The sequence below is a fragment of the Pogona vitticeps genome, chromosome 2 (genome assembly GCF_051106095.1).
Source record: "Pogona vitticeps strain Pit_001003342236 chromosome 2, PviZW2.1, whole genome shotgun sequence".
Classification (NCBI taxonomy): Eukaryota; Metazoa; Chordata; class Lepidosauria; order Squamata; family Agamidae; genus Pogona; species Pogona vitticeps.
In genome coordinates, this window is record NC_135784.1 from 253583660 (window position 1) to 253605713 (window position 22054).

At 39.5% G+C, this 22054-nt stretch overlaps 1 long non-coding RNA gene across 1 annotated transcript; it reads left to right on the forward strand.

Annotated features, from left to right (window-relative positions):
• Positions 1–7208: 7208 nt before the first annotated feature.
• LOC144587180 (uncharacterized) lies at positions 7209–17014 on the forward strand. The gene is made up of 2 exons (XR_013542378.1): positions 7209–10705; positions 16679–17014. It is a non-coding gene; the product is annotated as an uncharacterized LOC144587180 (long non-coding RNA).
• Positions 17015–22054: the final 5040 nt, after the last annotated feature.

Sequence of the window (22054 nt, forward strand, 5' to 3'; positions counted from 1 at the left end):
ATCCACTCTGGCAAGTGCAGTAACAAAAGCTGGATTCCCTCCCACACACACACATTTAAACAAGAGCATACAAATCTTGTATTTAAGGTGAATGGCTCCCTGAGTTGTGTGCCTGACTACAGAACAGAGGTTGTTGTTTGATTCCCCACAGTGGCTCCCAAGAGAAAAGCCAGCCAGTGTAGCCTTGCTACCTTTTCACAAGTAATGACTAGTCAAAATCTTGTTTACTGTTGAATATCACACTAGAGTTAGCTTATTGAATCAATGGGGTTTGGGTGAGCTAACTCCTCCATAAGTTAATTCAGAAACCCGAAACATCATCTGTCATCTACTGTATATTGTTAAGCACTCCAATTCCTCTGTGTAATGAAAAGACCTTACAGCAATAATTATCTGGGATTGTCCTTCTTTTGAAGGAGGCATCGCAGGAAATACTTAAAATCTTTAGTAATATTTGGATTCATTTAAAGGTATAGAGCAAATACACTACTTCACAACAAGTCCTCAGTAGGAGTTATCTGCATTCCCTAAAAGGCTCCTTCCAGAACTCAAAGCTGTTCCCCAAAATGGCTAACTACTTAAATTTCATTGATTGAGAAATCCTGTTGCTTTGTTACACATGTCAAAGGCAAAAAGCACTTGCTTACTTTCAACAACTAACAAGCCACCACTGTGATTCTCAGGGGCACAGGTCAACTTATCGGGAAATTCTTAATGTTTAGCTGGAATCACCTTTCTTGTACAGTGGTGCCTTGTTTAACGATTACCTTGTTAAACGACGAAACCGCTTGATGATGAAGTTTTTGCGATTGCTTTTGCGATTGCAAAACGATGTTTAGATAGGGAAATTTCACTTGACGATGATCGGTTCCCTGCTTCAGGAACTGATTTTTTGCTAGACAACGATTTTAAAACAGCTGATCAGCGGCTCTAAAATGGCCACCCGTTGTGCAAAATGGCTCCCCGCTGTGTTTTAGGATAAATTTCTCACTTTACAGGCACAAAAAATGGCCGCCCTATGGAGGATCTTCACTGGACGCTGAGGTAGCCCATTGGAATGCATTGAACCAGTTTTCAATGCATTTCAATGGGCTTTTTCATTTCGCTTGATGAGGATTTCGCTTAACAGCAATTTCAACGGAACCAATTATCCTTGTCAAGCGAGGCACCACTGTAATTTGTATCCATTAATTCAAGTTAAAGTTAAAGTTTCTTCCTAGAGTGGAAGAAAAAAAACTTGCTCATCCTTGATGGGAGAGGTTTTCAGATATCTCAAAATGGCTGTCATAGCACTTCTTGTTCGCCTCCGGATAAATATATCACATTCCTTCAACTATTTCTCACCAAAGTTGCTTTATAGATAATTTATCATGTTGGCTGTCCAAGCATTCCAGCATGTCTGAAGAAATAGGTTGTGGTCCATGACAGCTAATGGTTAAAAAAAAATATTTTAGTTTTACATTGACTAGAGTTGTACACAGTACTCCAGATGGGTTCTGACCAAAGCAGAAAAGAAAGGTAATCATCATCATCATCATCATCATCATCATCATCATCATCATCATCATCATCATCATCATCGTATGGAATTGCAGCAACTTTCTTTGGCTGCCACATCACACTTTTGACTCATTAGCTTATACTCTACTAAGTGACACTGTTCCTTTTCTCACACACTGCGAAAAAGACAATTTGAGACAGTACGGAATAAGATGGGTGAATCACCTGGCCTGATGTTAAGCACTTTCATACATTATTTCCTAAACAAAACTGCGGTTCACAAACCAAAAAGTATAATTTAGTACAGTACCTTGACATACTTGCACCAGCTATATGGGAGATATTACTCCCACAAAACAGAAATGCTGGCATGTTTAATTCAGCATCCAAATCCCACAGCTTAGTAGAACATGTCTTCACTAGGAGTGCCTCTGGCTGGCTCTAAAGCACTTATGTTCCCAGCCACAGCCAGTATGAGTTTCTGACAGCCTGTATTCCCATTTTACTTGACATTTGGTACCAGTGTGCCTGGTAGTCAACTTTTAACTTTAAAAGTTGTCAGTGGAGCCATCCTGTCTTAACATCTTCTTCCAAGTTCTGCTACCCATCTTGCCCGGTCCTCGCAAACCTCATGCCTGCAGGTATTGACACTTAGAAGCCCATCAACAAAGAACCAGCAGCACCCTCTGTGTTGAATGCTCTCCCACAGGTAATATACCAGGTGCCCTCCCTTCATACTGAAAACAGAGCTTTTTAGAGAAGCTTTTAGGGACCCCACCTCCCTTTGTGAATGGAAGAGAAGAGAAAAGAAGAAGATGACTGTTGAATCATGGAACACCTGATGGTCATTTTTATTGCTGCCTATCTTGTTATGTGTTGTTATAGTTATTTAAAGTATTTGTTTTAATCCATTTATTTTATAATATATTTTCTTTTTGCATCTTGTTGTGCACCACCCAGAGTAGAAGATGGGTGCTATTCGGGTGATAGAAAATTCTAATAATAAATAAATAAATAAATGCTATCTGTGATGAGCAGAGGCTTTTGATTCCCCCCCCCCCCAGGAGGTATATAAAGTTCTGTGTTCTGTAGGACTCTTAGGGAAATTATGTCACTTCAGAATTCCTGAGCTGACATAGCTTCTATTGCAGCAGATTAGAAACACTCAGTCTCATTAAACAAAGGCTTGGTATCATTCAGCACATGCACTCACTCACCCATGCTAAATATTATATTTTATCTCAACCTTTATGATATGAGTTTTGTCACATTTCTGTGTGTCTCCGTTTCACAGGCTTTTAACAGTATTGCTCAACCTAACCAATATAATATGCTTTTACAAGAACTAAACCAACCCCTTCTGTTTTTTCAAAAATATACAGTAATTCTGTGTCCGTTTATTTTATTTAAACAAAACACAAAGTTGTTGTTGTAGTTACATGCCTTCAATCCATATAAAAGAAGTGGCTAAATCCAGTCCTAGGGTGACTGAAATCAATGGGACTTGTTTGTGTTGATTAACGCTTTACTTTGATTTGAATGGTTCAACTTTAGTTGGAACCACAACTAGATTGAGCCCAAGGTCTACATTTTCTAGATCCGCAGGAACCAGCAAATAAGTGTTTTACAGTAATAGCTAACAATGTCACATTGAACGTAAACCAGCTTTAATGAAACGCCGGATTAAAATTTAGTTACTTTGTTTTGCAAATGAAGCCCCACAGTTATTCATAAAAGCAACTTAAATGAGCTTACAGTCAGAAAACACCAACAATTATCATCCTGATGTATATACATAGTTATAATTGTTAACATTTTCTTCCTAGGGTGAGTAAACGGAACCTTAAAATGTAAAATAACAAGTTCAATTTCTTTTGATTTTTCAAATTGTTACTTTCCAGGTAATTAAGCTTCATGGTATCTGGAGGTATTTTTGCAAACTGGGCTTCTATTTCTAGGGAGAAAAACGAAAAAGTCTGAGAAAATTTCTTAAACAAAAGTTTTTTAAAACTTTGGTTCTGAATTTGTCAGTTCTATATATAGTAGTTCAGGACCTTCTTTAAGCCTTCTAAATGTTACATTTTTAAGGGACAGTTGTTGGTACTTGTCCTCATATTTCACTCTGTGAAAACGCTCATAACACAGTACTTTCCCTGTGTACCCTGTAGTAGGAATGAAGGAAGGCAATGTTGTTTCCTGCTCCAAGAAAAAAGTGCAATGACTTTGTTGTCCAATTTCCTCCAAGATTTATGTCTCCAGTTAAAAACTTCAGCTTTTCTGTCTCTTTCTTATGACTATTTAGGATTCCTTTTGGCTGCAGTTTTGCACAAGCACTGCCTTTATTTATTTTTCCCTTTCCATTGAATATATCTCCATCACTCTGTGATTTCCTTGGCTGCCCACACTTTCTAATCTCATGATACTCTGAAACAATGTACCACTCGGGTATTGTATATAAATAAAATGGCTGCTCTCAGGAGATAGTGACCAAAATGACTCCTGCTGTTCCTAAAGTTGTACGTCTTCATCTCATGATTGGCATAATAAATAAGCATGAATGACAGTACTAAGTGGAGATAATTGTGAGTCCCAAAAAGATAAGAATGAGATTTCCATTTAATATACATCGATTGTTCTTTTACTGGCCAAACCTGGGTTCTAAGATTCTCTGGCACGGAATCAGGCATAGACAATACAGCAGGGATATCAAACATGCGGCCCAGGGGCCATTTGCGGCCCACTGGATGATAGTTTGCGGCTCCACCTTGCCTGCCCCCCCTGAAGTGCCCACATGTCCTCTGCTGTCAAGAGTCAAAAAAAGCCTCACCTCGCTCACAGGCTCTCCCCCCAAGACAGTGCCTCTCATTTTTAAAAAATCTGTCATTCTGAACTAGCGCTATACTGGATTGGAAGAAATTTTTAAAAAACATAAAAATGACACTACAGCAGCAGCTAGTGGCTGTGAGAAACAGCCAGCATGAGGGCAGACAATCATAGGACAAAGCCTCAAATGTAACGATTTTAAACACCTATGTAGCTTCCTCAAGTGATATACAATACAGTTTAAAAACAAATTAAAGGTTTTCCCAAGAGAATGCCCACACCAACCCAAAAGCCACATGATTATCACATAATATTAAACCCACTTCAAAAAGCCCTGATCCATCTTCTGATTCATTAAATCATTGACAATTTGCTGCCCTTTCATGATACACAAAATTAGTCACCTAAGGCAGTCACTGTACTTTGCCTAATGACAGGACGAGCCCTATATGCTCTCCTTCACACCCTTTCCATCCAGGAAAAAGTCTAGGGTTTTCCCACTATGCTTGGTAGATTTTATAGGCTAAACCTATCTGGTTCATTTAACATTTTCCCCTCTATCTTGCCTTTCAAAACATCTATCATTTTAATTGTTCTATCCTGACCGGTTGCCAAGTTATTGATGTTCTGTTTCAAAAAAGTGTAGTCCAAGGCACTATATAAAACTCCACTGGCGATATGTCAGGTGCCAGCACAGTGGGAAGCTACTTCACATAGTTTTTGGGAGAACTAACCCTTTTGAATCTGTGAAAATCATGTGGAAGAGTGATTGGCTATGTAAGGAGTCCTTTGAATACTGATTGGATGTCTCTCATCCTGCCTGACAAGAGAAAAACAAGGCTATAAATTCTTTTCCAGATGAAGAACCAACATTTTTTCCTTCTCTCTCTTTCTCTCTCTTTCCGTTTTAAACTGGAGTCAAATAGGACATAACAGTTAAAACCCTTTAAGATCTTTTAATTGCTGCAACTTTTTCCAAGAAGCTTTTAGAGTGTAAAAGGCACCTTTATTTTCATATTAATTATCCAGTGTACTGCTTAAAATAATTTAGCTGAAGAGCCATAAAAGAAGTTTTAAAAAGTACAAATAAACTACGTGCACACACGTATTTCATAACACTGGCAGATTCTATCACAAATTAAGACTGCACAACTAAAAGAGCCATCCTATATTTTGTATGTCTAATCAGAAGAAAGAAGTCCTCCCTGCCAAAGTGTAATGGAAAAGTTATTCTCCAAGGCCACCTGCATTTTGAATCAGATGAACTCAGAAGACTACCTTTCTCATTCTGCCTTGATTCTGAGGACCTTCCCTTGGAGACAGCATGCAAGAGAAGAAGCTGGGGCTGCAGCGTGCTCTTCGGGGAGGGGGAATTTCAGCTTTCCCGATGCATTCAATGTATGGAGGGGTAGAGTAGGGCAAAGCCCCAGCGGGGGTGAGTGGCCAGTGCCCTTGGTTGTAATCGATGCTTTGGATTGCTCATATTGATTGTAAGTTATTATAACAAGGCCAGGAGTGGAGCACCAGCATCATAATCATAATGCTTTTTGCCATACAAGGTCTGGTAGATATGGCACAAAGTTTGGAGGCCGTGCATTGTGAGTAAATACATACATGTGTGTAGGCATCCTTCAGTCTCGAGAGACTATGGTAACATGAGGCATCCTTCAGTCTTGAGAGACTATGGTAACATGCTCTGTACAGAGGACTTGGAACAGCATCTAGTGTGGCTGAGAAGGCCAATCCGAGAGTGACAATCCCTTCCACACTAAGAGACATGACAGAAAATTATTGTATGGGTGTGTGCTCCTTCTTGTACATACAGTATAGCACAGTTAAACAATAAGGCAAAAAATGAAAGCACAGTGTGATTTAAAATAAAGAATGCATTTAAATGGCCTGAGAAAATACAAAATGAAATTAGACACAATGCTGGATATGTCTCCTGGAGGAGGAAATTCCAAAGACACAACACCGTAACTGAAAATTTCTTCCTTTTGATGGCAGTGATGGCCTAGGCTCTCAGAGACCACTCATCATAGCGGTAATATTTCATGCGACACAGAAATATCAATGGGTTGGCCAGGATCTGAAAAAAAGAACTCTGTAGTATGTTTCTTGCACTTGGTCTCTCGCAAGTTGTTCAAATTAAATGGCTTGCTGACTGGAGCATAAAAGGAATTCTGTGATAGAACTTTTATTATTCCTTCAACAAATCACATCTGTTGCAGTATGCCATCCGATCAAAGTATAGTTTCAGAAGAAGAAGAAAGTTTCATTAAGTCTCTCTCCTATTTTTCAAAAATTTCCAGGGAGATCCAATGAATTTTATATTCTTTTGCTGCTCTCCAATAAGGTTTCTCACATTACTAGTAAACTGGCCAGACAGTGCGCTGCTGCAATAGCTTGCCGCAGTCTCCTGACCATGTAAGATCTTCGAGTGCCCCGGCCCTTGTTAGAGATGTTCTGTTTAACTTACTTTCTGGGAGAGTCGGGGTGGCATACTGATGGTTATGTGTCTCTTAATTTCATCCTATATCATGTGACTGCTGTGATGCTTTAAAAGCTTTTCTATCCTTCAATGCTGCTGGCTAACTCAAAACATCTTTTTAACTTTAATGTTGTAAAAGAGCCAGAGGGTACATTGATGATGTCATATCGTGACCCAAGTCTCCAATATTATGTGATTTTATCTACAGTAAATCATGTATTTTTATCTTCCTGGTCACTGACTGTAATTATTATTATTATTAACAACAACAACAACAATAACAACAACAACAACAACAACAACAATAATAATATAACAACAACAACAACAACTGTTGTTGTTGTTGTTTGTTTGTTTGTTTGTTTACAGTCCAGAAAGCAAGGACAACAAAATAATGATAATTCCACAGCCATTTTCTTCCTGAAAATACCATGGTGAAAGCAACAGGGATTTAAGGAAGAATCAACTTGAGGTGAGACTCTCTCTTTTTTGCTCCCTATGTTTCTACTATGTTTCTCCAAAACCTTAGCTGAGATGGGTATACTATATAAAGCTTAAGTTTGAACTGACAAAATTTTGCTAAAATAAAAACCGTGGAAGCTAATGGACTTTTTATAACATGTATACACGAACAAGAGTTAGTTTAGGAACATGCTGAATCCCTTACAAAGCAAGGAATGCCGAAAAATAGGTCACAAATGTACCATGCACAGCAGGCTTTTTCTGACTTATTATTTTGAATTCAGTTTTCATTTCATTTTTTCGTTTACATGTTTAACTTTTCAAACTGGTTCTTCTTTTCTTCTGCTCATTTCCATGTATGTTACAGAAACCATACATTTTATTAAATGAGAACTGCCTCTTAGGTTACGTTGCATAATAAGGGCCACATCTAACTAGAAACGTTGCTCTCTGAATTCCTTTTGAGGGTTTATGGGGCAAACCTGGGACAAGATTTTCTCATCAACAAACAATGACCTCAGTGAGATTTTGATATTATATACAGGCAGCACATGGTTACTATTCTCTGTTAGGAGGGTGTGTGGTTCATCTGGTTCAGTATGAGGCCTCACATTATATTCCAATACAGTCCAAAGCAATTTATGCTCAGGAACCCAATCCAAAGCAATCTGAGCCCGGAATGCATAAAATGTCCCATTGGCTTGCACTGGAAACCCAAAATGGCTATAACTTTCCTATTTTTGCACTGATATGTAACCTAAAGAGAGGACTAGCCCTGACATATTTCATACCGCTAGCTTCATGGGTTTGAATATTAGACACACTCAAAGTCTGCATTAAAAAAAGTTTCAGAGCAAACCAATTCAATGTGTGATTGGAATCCAAATTGATTTGTCAATTCACTTCACACTGGAGCCAAGTCCAATTGATCTGTGTCTCTGGTCCAGAACAGGTAAATTCAGTTAGTAATTTGGGCTTTCATCAGTTTAGGCGTCACCCAAATCCGGTGCACAGATCTAAGTCTCCGTGAAGAACATTAAATGAACACACATGAAAATGCACATGAATACACATACAAAAACAGTAATGCACAATACAAGATCCTATTTGTTAGGATCAGATGGCAGGAAGCTGGCAAAGAGTAGGGTAGTGGTTAGCATCTTGGATTTTCACTAGAGCAGCTGGAGACTGCATGAGAGACGGCGGGATGCAACACTTCTAAAAAAAATAACAAGTCAGACTACCAACAAGAATTTCAAAGAGTTTCCTTTTGCAGCACTGGGGGAAGCATTTTATTGTACACTCAACAAACAAGCACCAGTTGTTTTCCTCTTCATCAGGTGTTTTGTCAAGTTAAGAGTTATTAATTGCTCATTTCAGACCAAGCAACCCCTGAAAAACTTTTCTTTCTGATAGGAATAGTTCACAACATTGTAATGTTCCAGGGAAAACTGATTTTTCTCCTAAGCTAGTATATGGACTTCAGCTATGCTCTGAGGGAAATGTGTAAGGGGAGGGTAGCTGATGACACTGTATTTTTAAATGAAAAAAAAAAGGCTTGCCATTTCAACCCTGCAGGTCTTGGCTTATTTATACTCTTTCCCGCTACCATAAAGATAAATATCATGTTGTTTCTCCAGAAAAGCTTCCCTTGTTCCCATTTTCTACTTCAAATGATGACATTCTGGGATTATTTTTGGCATTTGCACCAAAGGCATATGTATTTTTGGAGACTGCTAAAATGTGCAGTTGTTGACATTTACGCAGTTGTCACCATTTCCATTTCATGTCTGTAAATGTAACAATCCCACATATTTTAGCTTTTCTTTCCATTACACATTCTCAAAACAATTCCCTGTGCACTTACTTATTTATTTGGTTCCTTTGGATGAAACCCACCCTTTGCTGGTTTATCTTTATGACATGTTCAAATGCTTCTAGTCTCTGAAGTGATAAAATAATACGTGAGAGAAAAACAAACTAGCTCAATTCTTAATAAAGGTAAAGGTTCCCCTTTACATTTAGTCTAGTTGTGTCCCACTCTAGGGCACGGTGCTCATCCCCGTCTCCAAGCCATAGAGCCAGCGTTTGTCCGTAGACAGTTTCTGTGGTCATGTGGCCAGCACAACTAGACACAAAATGCCATTACCTCCCCACTGTGGTGGTACCTATTTATCTACTTGCATTTACATGCTTTTGAATAGCTAGGTTGGCAGGAGCTGAAACAAACGACGGGAGCTCACTCCGTCGTGTGGATTCAATCTTATGACTGCTGGTCTTATGACTCTGCAGCACAGAAGCTTCTGCGGTTTAACTTGTAGTGCTATTATGTCCCTTCCTACACTTGGCCCAAACATACCTTTAAAAAGAATGAATGAATGAAATTTTGGGATTAATCCAAGAAGATTAAAATAAAATGGCATTGTGTAGACCATGCCATTTAATAAATAAATATAATAAATATAATAATACCTCCCCACTGGTACCTATTTATCTATTTGCATTTACATACTTTTGAACAGCTAGGTTGGCAGGAGCTGAGACAAGTGACGGGAGCTCACTCTGTCGTGTGGATTCAATCTTACGACTGCTGGCCTTCTGACCTTGCAGCACAGAGGCTTCTGCGGTTTAACCCGCAGCGCCACCACATTCACATGCTTGATTCCTTCTGGACTCAAAAATTCATTTCTGAGGCAAACCAGCCACAGTATATTTATTTTAGTATTTCAGTGACCCCCACCTTTTTTTAACCCATTCACCTAACCAGACATTTAAAAAAACATGTAAAAGAAGTGAAATCATATGCTGCTTCTTGACCATTTTCATGAAAGGGAACCACACAGAATAATAATTTAAACATTAGTCCATGGTTCTGCAGATTCAGTGCAAAAAAATTGCTTTCCCCTAGCATAGTTTGCCTCGGGGTATATATCTGATTTCTCATGATGTTACAGAAGTCTACATTGACCTAATCACAGCACAAATATGTCCAGCATGGGATATTGCATTATTAAAAAGTGGTTATCAAATTGTTCTCTGACCTAGTATAAAATGGGGTTTTATATTCACATGCAGAAAAGATAACATGGCAGGTAGCTGTGTTAGTCTGTTGCAGCCAAAAAGAAACCAGAAGGCATGTAACACACATAAGAATAACTACAGTAGTTTTTACATTTCATAAGCTTCATCATATGCACATACAAATACACACTATCAAACTTCAGACTTTGATTTGCAGCTTCGTGTACAAATGTGTTAACCTGATATTCCCAGTGCTACTGTTGTTGATTTCCCCAAACTACTGTACAACAGAAACAATAGAGGACCACAACAACATATTGACAAGGTGTCTTTGCTGATTCCAGAACTGTCAACTCCCCATTGAGATTTGAACCTGAAAGATGAAGGGGAAGATTGAGTGTATGGAAGGTAAGTTGTAACACAGCACAGTTTGTGACATAGCAAACGATAAAGGCATAAAGCTTTTGCTTCCCCAAGCCCTGAAATGAAGACGCAAGACAACAATTCTTTGGAATTTAAATATGGGCCACACTTTATTAATACCAATTCAAGTTCAACCAGAAAAACCAATTCCAAAATTGAGGAGGCCCGCGGTAGTGCGGGGAAATAACGCCAAATAATTCCTTATCGGTCAATGGGTGAGTCCCAGGCCCCAGGTTCCAGCTGTCTAATGACCAGAGAAACCTGTCATGCCTCAATTAAACACCCCGGACCTCTAGCCATCGTATTTGATGACTTTTGGTCCGAAAGTGGTCCAGCGCAGCAGCCGCCTTCAGCCCTATAATCGCAGGATCCGCAGAACCGTCAGAACTGACGCGCTGTTTGTTTTATGATAATTACAAAAGGGACACACCGTGACAACCAGTTATTCCCGCACTACCCGCCAGTGTGACCGATTAGAAACCACCCTTAAATACCAACAAACCCTTTTCCAGTGTCGGATAGGCGAAAAATCACCCCATCCACAAGCCAATCAGGATAGAGGTCAAAAATTCCTATCCGGCCCCATAACAGGTGACCCCAAAAACACACTAGAAAGAGGGTGGGTGGGTGGGTGGGTGCCAGAAGCAAAAGAGCAACTGCAAACGGGCCGGCACTTCCTTAAATCAGTGCCGGCCCCTCCCAAGCATCACGTGGCCCGTTGTTTACTCCTTCCGGACCTGGGGAAGCAAAAACGGCGTGAAACTCAATGGTGCGAAATGCGCCACTCGTGCGCGCTTGCACTTCTGACTGTAAACAAAGAAGTGGCCTGTGTTTACCCCAGCATCAGGTATCCCAGCCCAAGGGAACAGAGAAGCGGAGAGGAAGCTCTGAACTAGCTGGGAAGGCAAGATTTTGCGACATAGCCCTATCCCAAAGTATTTGGGCATCACTCTGATGGAACCATAGCTTACAAAAACATTGTTTAAACACAAAACGGAATGTTGCTATCAGGAATTTCATACTTAGGAAACTGGCTGGATCAGACTACAAATACACCTCCAAACAATAACAATAGCTTTGTCCCTATGCTACTCGACAGCAAGAATATGCTAGTGTCATATGGTATAAATCAGTGCATGCCAAGCAAGTGGATGTGGGTCTTAATGAATCATGCAAAATTATTATTGGCTGCCTGAAACCTACCTCCAAAAGTACGTCGAGCAGTGCTAACAAATAATGAATGAAATAAGGTAATACAGCACCAAACTGATCCACTTCATGGACACCAAACCCTATGATGGCTAAACTCAAGGATTTTTTTTTCTGCACACATCTCAAGGTCTAAATAGTACACCCAAAGAGGCTGGGCTAAATTTATGGAGAACAAAAACAATATACCTTGCCTGATGGATAAATGCTGAAGAGTATCTCCCACCAGGACAAAACTCTAGCTGGACATTTGGAAGTTAATAGACATTGAAATGAAGTAGGAGGCTCAAAAATAATCAAATAAAACAGGGCTACATGGGTACAACAGAAATTTTCTGTGATAGTGGAGAAATTCAATCAATGCAAAACTTACATCCACGCAATTTATACCTCACCACGTGTGCCAAAGAAGATCGAGTAAATGGCCAAGGTAATGCTATTCAAGTAACCCCTCTTCTGGTCAAAAATAGTCTAATCTTTTTAACATTTTAAATGTGTTTGCACTTTATACACCCATCATTTTAAATTGTGCAATGCTCAAATACAAATAAAGAAAGAAAGATGAAAGATATCTCAGGCAAATGTTGTCCAAGCTTAAAATTTACCATCCAGTTTGAATTTTAAAAAAAAAATAAAGTGGAAGTTGCTCATCATTGTTAATATTCCTGATGCTGGAGAAAAGGAACCAAACTGGGAAGAACTGAGTTCTGAAGGGTCAAATGCTCAGGGTGGGCCACATTTTGGAAAATATTCTTTATGGACTCTAACTTCCAGCATGGCCATTGGCTGTGGCAGATGGAGAATTCTGAGGATTGCACTCCAAGGGCGATTTTTTTTTTCTGAGCTATAAACTGACTTAGAGCACTGGTTCTTAACCTTGGGTTACTCAGGAGTTTTGGACTGCAACTCCCAGAAGCCTTCACCACCAGCTGTCCTGACTGGGGTTTCTGGGAACTGCAGTTCAAAAGCATCTGAGTAACAAAGGTTAAGAACCACTGACTTAGAGCACCGTTGATCTGAGAGGTCGTCTTTTCCTCTAGAAATAGAGGAGGACATGTCCCTTCCCAGTCCTTGGACTGAGTGAGAAGGAGTTGGGAAGGGCAATGTGCAGCTGTCTTAAAATGACTATTGATTTAAAAGGAATTTGGGTTAAGACCTTCACTTCTGCTTTTCCTTAAATTCTGGTCTCATCAGCTACTACATCCAAAGGTCTGCTATCTTGTGTAAGATGTGCTTTGCACATTTGCAGCATTGATGGGATATATAAGAGAGAATCACTGCCAGGTTAAGGTCACTCAGAAGTCCTTGTTATGTGTAGTGTTCATAGTATTTGCAAGCTCTTTATGAGCATCTTCTACTTATTTGCTGAAGAAATCACCCTTTTATATATCTGCTTTAAACTAATGTCATAAAACCATGTATCAACCCAAATTCTTAATGCCATGGTTCTATTAAAACAGGCTGTCAGCATTCCAGCAAGAAAACCACTTATGTGTTTTAATCACAAAAGTTAGTGTCTTTGGAATGCCTATGACTTTTTATTATATCTGTATCCTTGGCATGAAAGAGAAACCAATAAGTATACCCAAGCTGAAATGAAAACTAAATTGGGCTTTCAAGAGAAACTTTAAGACATAATAGGTATTAATCAATGGATTTACTCTGAAATTAAGTTAGAATTTATCTTCATGTTGTTTTAATTTTTGACCACGAAGATGAGGAAAGAAAGTGAAGAGGGATCTAGACATCTCAAATGGAAGAATTTATAGGAAGAATTTCAGCTTGTACAGGCTACATGGCACGATTGTGGCATATTAGTTTAGGGAGACAGCGATTTATTAGCTAAGAGGAACACGGAACATACAAAGTGTAAAGACAACAGATAGTAAGATGGCAGTTCCACTGTATCTGTCTCAGCAGCAATTATTCAGCTTCTTGCCACGATCAGCAACAATTTGATCGCAGTGGTAAAAAAATCAACTCTTCGAGAAAAAACATTTGTCTTCATTATGAAAAGGGCCTTTTGCTTAAGGGAATATACTGGGAAATGTTTTAGGCAGTGTTATTTCTCTGAAATCTCATACACTTTGTGGAATTTCTTGTCCTCACAATAGAGAGTGAGCCCAGTTTGGAGTCCACATGGTGAAACTATGCTGCCCTAGCCAGTGCGATCAATGGCCAGCACTTATCAGAGTTGTTGTCCTGCACATCCAGATGGCAGCAGGCAGGGGAAGGCTCGTCTCTAGGCAGAAGAGTAGATGGATTTGGAATCGAAAAAGGTGCCAGTTCTGTCTACACTGCACTGTGAGCACTGAGTGATAGCAGTGTTCCCACATTTCAGGCAACCCTACCTTGGAGATGATGGTAGGGATTACACCAGAGCTTTAAAGCAAAAACATGTGATTTTCTACTGAGCAAAACAAATCATCATAACACTGCTAAGTATGACTTCACAGACGTATGTAGTCATTTTACGACTGCAAGGCCAAACCATGATTTCCATGTGAAAGAGATTCACAAATCTGATGCCGTAGGTAAAACTGTCACTTCACTTTTCATTCCCTCTGCTTAAATGCTTGTAACTGAAGCTTCTTCATAACTGCAGCTGCTAATCATTCATGATATAGCATCAATAGCAGACAATAAAAATGAAGTGATGTCCCTTGTAATTAGGATTCATACTTAGATGGTGGCATGGAACGTCACCTTCTAGTATGCTGTGCATTGTCTCCTAATGTTACATATTGCTGAAGAAAGGTTGCTGTGCCTAGGCACAGGCTTAATGGGCTTAATGCACAGACATCAGCATCAGAGGCTGTAGCTGGAAGGCACCCTTCATGGACTAACCCTATGTGTGTGTAGGTGTGTCTGAGTAGGGTTGTGTAAGGCTCGTCTGTCTCTTGTGCTGCCTCTTAGTTTGAGCTAGTACACAAATTATTACAGCATCTAATTTTAGACTAGCATCTGTTTATCATGTAAGAATCATTCAGATACTGATTCAGGCCATTTTTGCAGGCCCCAGAAGGCCCAGTTATAAGAAAACTGGGTGCAGACAGTCAGTCATATTTGCTTCTGGAAGAGCATGAACCTGCCCACCTCAAATGCATGTACTGCCTCAAGTCACTCCTCCTGGAGCAGAAGGAAATACAAAAGAGGCAGCCTCAGTGTGGAAACCGTATGGCCATCACAAACCGCATGTATCCCTCCATTCCTCTGTCCTCTTCCTTCATATGTCAAACTCACATTACCAAAGCTCAACCAATAGGCAGTGAAGCCCCATGTGTCAGAATTACCTGGTAGTATCCATGAGTAGTGGTGTGTGCGCGTGCATGAGAGAGAGCGAGAGAGCCTCTGAGTGGGCACCTGCCAGAATAGGCAGGTTCGGGAACCACAAATACCTGTTCATCCAAAGGACAAACTGGCCCAAATGGCCAAACTGGTGGTTCGTGCCTATCTCTAGACCACCTCCTAAGTGAGCATCTTGGTAGTGGTTTGGAACCATATTTCAGGCTACAAGTGCCGTTTTCCCCAAGAAGTCAATGTGACGGATTTTCTTCTAAGAGCTCTGTGATTGCAATACATTATGGATTAATGAACAAATTAAAGCAACCTGTCACCATCTCAAAGAGAGGGAGGGAAGGAGGGAGAGAGGTGGCAACCACCAAAGGTTGTGCCTAGATTTAGTAATGCTTAGAGCATAAACTCATTGAAATCAACGTGGAAAGTTAATCGTGATCCACTTTTCAGGAACTGTCTTCTAAGCATTACCTTTCAGTTTATCTGAACTGCTTCTTGGCAATGCTCATGTGTAAAGCTTTTTTTTTAAAAAAAATTAACCCACAATGAACCAGAAACAACTTCCAACATATTGGAACCCGAGCTAATAAAAATGGCTTCTAAACTTGTGTTTGATGAGATATCAGAGTGGGTGCTCAACACTGCTCCCCCTTCTGCAATATCACCAGCAGTCTGGGAACCATCATTATTCCTGATTATCCTATGTAATGGCACCAGGCTTGAACTTCAATCATTATAAATGGATATGGTGTTCCATTTCAAGTGGTGCTTACAGACAGATGGGACTTCCAAGTCCCACCATGGGTCCCAACAAATGCAAGCTATGATTCCTGGTTCAAAAGAGTGCTGTGACTACTTCCCTGAATACTCATCAACAAGCAGGTGCTATGGTTGCTTCAGTAACAGAAATCCATGAACAGAAGCTTAAATATCTCTGCTTGGCTTCCTAAATCCACCTCTTGGGAATACAGGGATCTTTTCAGGGGTGCTGACAAGATGAGTTCACCAGAAACTGAGGCTTCAGGAGCTGTGGGGTCATTAGTGGCTGATACAGAAGACAATTCCCTCTTTCTATCACTTACTTGCCTGCTTTGAACGTTAAGAGTCTGAATCAAGAGCAGCTTAACTAGGGCTGTTGGTATCTTTCTGTCATTAGTACCATATGCATCATAATCCGGTATGTGCTCAAACTTTCATTAACTAGTGAGATCTTTAATGATAAGAACATTGCATAATCCAGGAAATGGGGAATACTGCATTCCTGTTACACAAAATGATTATAGTCCTGTTACGTAAAAGATTAATTGCCTGTGGTACCAAAATAATGAAAATATGGCATTTTTGTTTCAACTGAAATTGAAAAAGTTAGCGGAGTATTGAACCGTTATCCAACAGTGAAATCAATTTTCTAAGGACAGATTTTCTCCATGACTCCTTTTGTGTGATTCGCAGAGCCTACCCGAGCAGCGTTCTTCAGTTGCAGAGGAAGCAGGCATATGGGAGGAGGCTTATTAATCCAGAAACAAGCATCAGACTGAGCGCACTTGGCATGATTACAATTAAACTTTGCAGATGGCGGCAGAGGGCAAGGAGCATAAGTCAGCCATCTGGCAAACCTGAGATTCCTGCTTCCAAGACTCAACAGTTATATACGAGCGATCTTAGGATCTATGTAAATATTCACTGTTTACATGGGTACCCCAAGGAACTAGCAACTAAAATGGTATAAAATACTGTTGCATTTAAAATTACTGTTAAGAATAAAACAGTATGGCAGCATGCACAAAACCACTGAGTCTGAGAGAGTCACTTCTGCAACAGTGTGTGGAATTTATATTGTTGTTATTAAACTGTGTCCAAATCCTGTCCTAAGAATAGTTTTATGCTGCATAAACTTTCTTTTGTCTACAGGAGATGAGGTCATCCAGATAAAGTGCTTTACCATCAAACTGCTTACTTTGGGTTGTTTGTTTCAATTCCCATATTTTCCTAAGCTCAACAACACTATTTTTTAAATAGTCAAATCAACTACTTCTCCGGAGCTTGGAATCAACAACAATGTTACAAATAATAACATGATCTGCAAAACTTCATGTTCCTTATTTTTTTAAATTCATAGTGCCTCCTCCTCTCAAAAAAAAATATATCCAGTAAAAACAGGTAATGGTTGTTCTGGGTTTTTCGGGCTCTTTGGCCATGATCTGAAGGTTGTTCTCCCTAACGTTTCGCCAGTCTCTGTGGCCGGCATCTTCAGAGGACAGCAACCTGTGCACAGGTTGCTATCCTCTGAAGATGCCGGCCACAGAGACTGGCAAAACGTTAGGAAGAACAACCTTCAGAACACGGCCAAAGAGCCCAAAAAACCCAGAACAACCATTAGATCCCGGCCATGAAAGCCTTCGCGAATATAAAAAACAGGTAATGTTATTATTTTTAACATAAGGGTCCTTAAACTTGGGGCCTGCCCCCTCCCTGGGAGGGCACATGAAGAGATTGTGGTTTAAATGAATTTCTGTGACAGATATCACTACTAAAATTCAGGATTTTTCAAGATAACAATTTCTGCCATCACCTTGGCACAAGCTATTGTTCATTTTATACCCCTAACCTTTGCAGACTGTTGAAATAAATAAACTCTAAGAGAATGGAAAGTAGTTAAAGGACAATAATTCTATTTACGTAAGGAGGAAAGGCACAATGAATGAATATTTCAATCTGTCTTTCTGTCTCTCTCTCTTTTCTCTGTCTCTATCTCTCTCGGCGAAGAATTTCCCATTGAATTACTTTTATTACCTGATGCGCCTACCTTGCAATACTAACATGGCCATCACTTCTACATTTGGTACTATTCACCCTTCTTAGCCATCCTATATTTTTCTTATTGTTTTACTCTGCAATTCTACCTGTGCAACATTGCCAGATATCTAGTAAAGATCAAGTTAGCACTGGTTGATTGAATCGACTACTGAACTGATCATGGCATGCGCACCTGAAAGATACGTAAAATGTTTACTTTGAATTTGTGCATGAAAATGACACAGTTAACCAGATCACAAGTTTCGTATCTTTGTGTTGCCTTCCTCATTTTATGCATCCAAAATGGAATAGCTAATAACTCCAACAGCCTTTGTTCTAAAAGATGTGCAGCATCTTCTAAAATACAGCTATTTGAATCCAGCAGTTACAAATCAATGATGTGCATGAGATTTCTTTCCCTTTGTTCCAAAGTTATGTTTGAGTTTTTACAAACATTGAACCTTTCCAAATATTTTTTAACCACCTAGTAGTCAGAAAGGTGGTTAAAAATGCTTTAAATACAGGAAAAAGGAATGTATTTGACATGATTGTAGAACATTGGAAACATAGAAGTCATTTGGCACAGATAGGATTCTGTTGCTAATATCTCATTTATGCTTTATAATACCAAGTATTTGTGACTTCTTTGCAATGGAGTTATACAAAATTTTAGACTTGATCACACTGACAATCAACAGACCTAAACAACCATCAACTGTTTGAAGGGTGTGAGGCCTGCACAGGGAAACATGATATTTCAGTGTGAGAATTTTAATGTACTTTCTTTTACAGAAGAAGTACAACATTTAACCACTGGTTTATATACGTAGCTGTGGGCTGAGAGATCAATTGAAAAGGCAAATATTCTTCAGCAGAAGAAGAATTAGCAATACATCACAATGTACTTCTCTGAAAAAAAGGAAGAAACTACCTGACTGTTCTAAGTTCCCACAGTCCACAACAGAAGCTCTATAAACCTAAACAACCATATTGTATTCTATCAAGACTCACAGTGAACCAAACAGAGGGATCAGTCATTACACAGGCCTATCCTTCTGTCCCACCAGACAAACACAGATGATGCAATCTCTTGTGACCTAGTGGTCTTCTTCAGTTACCGTCAACCCATCAACAACCATGACAAAAATCAGTGTCGCAGTGCACAACCAACATCTCAGTCTCCACAACATGTCAACTACCAGTGTATCACATATAGCAAGCTTCTGCTTATCTCTAGAGACAGAAGAACTCTGCATGACTCCTCCTGAAGATCTGAACAAGGAATTGGATTTCTGCATTAAGAGCTTCTGGCACTGGGTTAAGTCTGAGGTAATTAGCAGGAAACATCATTTGCCACACAATCTTGGCCAGATGGAAAATGACGCTATCCACAACCTCAAAAACAATCCCAGAACCATTATCAAAGAGGAAGATGAAAGGCGAACTATCGCTTTAATGGAAAAATTGGACTACATATAAAAGGTTGAGAAACATTGTGCAACATATTTTACATGCCCCTGGTTATACATTCATATGCTGAACGACTGAAAACCAGAAGAAACTACATAACCTGCTGAATGAAGCAGCCAAAGATACACATGACCAAATCCAAACAGATATGCTTGAAGAACCTTGATCAAACACCTTTTATCTGTCCCCCAAAGATACAAATCACACACACTCTAGAGGACATGTTAAATCAAGTGCTGATGATACCATCCTCTTTTGGTATCTGGATATATGAATTCTATCTACAATTGCACGAGCTGAAATATGTTAATTTTAATTGTGCCATAATACTTTTCCTTTTCTTGCATTCCTTTTCCTTTCATATTAATTATTTTTTAAAAATAAAAATAAAACAACCCCAGTGTGCATACCTGTAGGGTCCTGCCAATGTCCATGCCAAATTTCAGGTGGCTAGCTTTCACGGTTTTGGTATGGCCTGGGACAGAGAGGCAGAGATAACATATATATGTATATACATATATTATTGACTGGAAGCCATCCTGACATGGTTTTACCTATAAAAGTGTCCTATAATATTTTGAAATCATTCTTTTTAAAGCATAAACTGTTAACTAATGGTGGGACAACAGTAAGGCACAGAATATCACAATACCAGTCATGGTAACCTTATTTTTTCACTTTAGTGCACGCCACATTTGACAAACTATCTTCCTTGGGGCAAATTGGTCATGTGCATTCACCTAATGTTTTCTTCCATTTCATTTTAGTGCTAAATTGAACAAGGCAAGACAGGGAGCCGTATCCTGCACCCAAGCTATTGGAAAATAAATCCAAATAAGATTAGAATTGGTGGTGCTGAGATTTTGCTTGAAATATTTTTACCCCACCTCTCTTCTTGAAATGGACCCAAAGTGGCTTATATCATTAAAAGGCAATACAGTATTTAAAAGCTGAAAACAGTAGGTATATAAATATTTAAAAACAATCCATGATAGGCAAAGAGAAGCAAGAAGGTGTAACGCTCCCTTTGAAAACCCTCTCAGATAGCCAGTCACTAAGCGAAAGCCACTAAGAGATTACCACTGGCCTTGCACCTTTGTGACTGCTGCGGGTAGATCAGTTCCAAAGTGCATATGGATTGCAGCTACAATTCACTTATCCCTGCTGTGATGAAATACAAAGATTTGGACTGAAATGAGGAATGGAATCAACAAAGGGAATGAAGATTAAAGGGTCAAGATCTCCCACTGAAATCGAAACATGGGAAACTAGATGAGGTTTAGGGGAGGCATCTAGGCTGTTCTAACAGCAAAGGCCATCACTGCATGCTTATCATGACCAGCTTGCCTTCTACTGACAGATGCTCCATGTACATAGTGAAAAGGCTCTATTTGCGATAAAAGTTCCCAACAAGCAAGCTATTACATTAGAAAAATGATAGCTTAGAGATATACTGGAAACAGGCAACTAAGAATCTGATTTACGGAATGTAAGGGAATGAGGTGACAGTCAAAGTGAGGCTGCTTTCATATATAGTAAAATAGAGGAAAATAAGCTATGCCTGATAACCGGAGTATTTCTAGTTTTTCTCACCTCTCATTATGCCATTGTCAGTTTCAGTTTAGCATTATCCTGCCTGACAAGATCAGAACCTGTCTGTTTCAGTGTCAGCCAAGCAGTGACATCATCTTCAGGCGGCGATGACTTTTTGATATACCCTTCTTATCCACATGTGTTAAATACCAGGGAAGAAAAAGGCTCCTTTCAGAAATTAGAAAACAAAAAGCTCTTATCCCTACAACTTTGTTCAGGTGTCACAAACAGATTCCGATCTTTTGCTTTCTCATTATTTTTATGAAGGAATAAAAGCTTGAGAGGTTTAAGAAATTGTAATAAATAATAACAATGTTAGAACTGCAGAGCTAGGAGGGACCTTATGGATCACTGAGTCCAACACATGCCAAGGAGGGACCGTGTGGAACCAAACTTCCAACCTCTGGCTCCATAGCCAGATATCTAAACCACTGAGCTATCCAGTAGTTCTATGTATATCTTCATATGTCTCTGAAATCTATGGAAATTGCAATCAAACTCACAGCCATAATACAGCGTGAAAGCAAAATGAAGGCAAAACAAAAATAAAAAGTGAAAAAAGTGAGAGATGTGCCAATAGGTGCTACCACAAAACTAGCTGGGATGGGACCAGAGAGCCTTTATAAGGCCAGTATGCATCTAGCCAGTTCTGACCAGGGGCTTGGAACTTGCTTATCTGGGGACAGGGAAGGTGTAAGAGATACCCCTGGAGCTTGCCACAGGTATCCACACTATGCTTGGGCCCCTTTGCAGGATGAAGAAGTTTAAAAACAAGAATTAATAAAGTGTGGCTATAGTTAACTCTATCACCTGTGTCCGTCTCTTTATTCTGGGAGTGGAAGGGTGATGATGACTATTTTACTTCACATATGTTAATATATTGGGGTTTTTTTCTGATTATATTTCTCAGTTGTATTACTATTATTTCAAGCTTGGTTTTGTTGGCATTCTTTTCACTGCTCCCTTCTT